Below are 1,796 nucleotides of genomic sequence, written 5' to 3' on the forward strand. Positions count from 1 at the left end.
TATTTTTGATTTTAACCATTTATTTGAGTTACTGGACCAGGTTTTGCTCCCTATAGCAGTAGTGCCTTTTATATATTGGAATTAAGCTCAAAAAAACATTTTAAAAACGCTCACTGCGAATTTTAAGAACAATTTTCATGTCGGAAACGTATGTTTGCCATACAAAGCCTTGGAGTAGCGCGCGGAGGGTCTAAGGTGACAAAACCTATTTTTAGTAATAGTGAAAAGCGCTATTAAATCGGTAGATTATTTCATGATAATAAAAGAGACGTTTTTGCCACTACTATTTCAATCGATATCACGAAAAATGCATGCTATAATTTAACGAAAAGGCTGAAAAATTACGTCACGAAACTTTTCTATTTTTTTTTTCTCTCTTCTTCTCTGTTCAGATTGAGATGGCTGACTTACAAGTGAAATTAATACCGTTAAATTTGGCACTAAATTTGTGAAAGGTTTAATTTTTTCGTTGCGCAACAACAACAACATTAACAACGAAAAAGAGAAAAAAAAAAAACAAGAAAAGTTCTTCCTGAATAATTTTTTTCTCCAATGTATTTAAAACAAATTAAAACAAATTTTCTGTCTGTTAATACATTATTAGGCATCGAACGGAACATTTTACGGAGCGTTCTTTCACCCCATAGTGCATATTTCTAAAAGAATACACCAACAAATCTTTGCCTTCCTTTTCGGCGAAGGAACTGGCAGGTGCGGGGAAGAAACGAGTTTGATGAAAATACAGTTACGTCTTTCGGTAGTCTGCTCCCCAGCCGGTCTTTGTGTCGACACGCAACGCTCCTCCTTATTGGGAGACGACGACACAAAGAACGGCTGTGGAGCAGACTAGTCTTTCGTAGGTTGTCCATCAACTTTATTCAAACGGGAAAGCTGAATTAGAAATGAAAATATATTAGAAAAGTCTTTGGCACTCGGAAAATGGCAGCGGTACACACCTTAATGGTATAGAAAAATATTTCCCGGATTCCGGATTCCACATGCAAATTTGTTCTGGATTCCGGAATTCGGATTCCCTTACCTGGGGCGACTGTTATCCGCAGTTCTATTCAGAACTTTTCCCTCTCCTGGACTATCATATTCCACCTACTCATGACATGGCTCTTCAGCTTAACCCCTTTGGAAACTGCCTTTTGATTGTTTTTGTTAATTATATTGTATTTTTCTATTTCTTTTCTAATCGATCATGAAGGAATGTCAATGCTAGACGACAAAATGACTCACCTCAAACAAGATATGACCTTATATAGACGCCAGCATGACAAAAAAGGGGTGATGATGAGGTGTAAATGTAGCTATAAATATTTGAACTTTAAGGAGCCTCGCACCAAATTACTCACTTATTTAGCTGTGTTTGTTTTGTAGTTAGTGTCTTTAGTTGCTGAACAGTTAATATCTAATGAGAAAATTACAAGTTGGAAAGTGGCGCTTAAAGAAATCCACGCAGCTCTTAACACACAAGTAATTTTTGTTACATTTTAGAAAGAAGACGCCAAGGTCATGTCTTCTTCTTCTCTTTCTTCTGGAGATGGTTTCCCAGACGAGCACTCGTATTGATAAGTGCAGTAACGTTAGCTATCATGCTGTTAACCAAAAACCTTGAAGTATTTTATGACTTTTTCGCTTAGTCTGCGAGAAACTTTTGTCAATTAAGAGGACCTTATACTACTTTCTGAAAAAAAAAATGAAACAGCATTTTAACCAGACATAAATGACTGGTTACTGTTTATGAAGAACCAGCAAAAGAATCCAAATGAATTTTTAAAATCTTTTTGATG

Source organism: Porites lutea, chromosome 13 (assembly GCF_958299795.1).
Source record: "Porites lutea chromosome 13, jaPorLute2.1, whole genome shotgun sequence".
NCBI lineage: Eukaryota > Metazoa > Cnidaria > Anthozoa > Scleractinia > Poritidae > Porites > Porites lutea.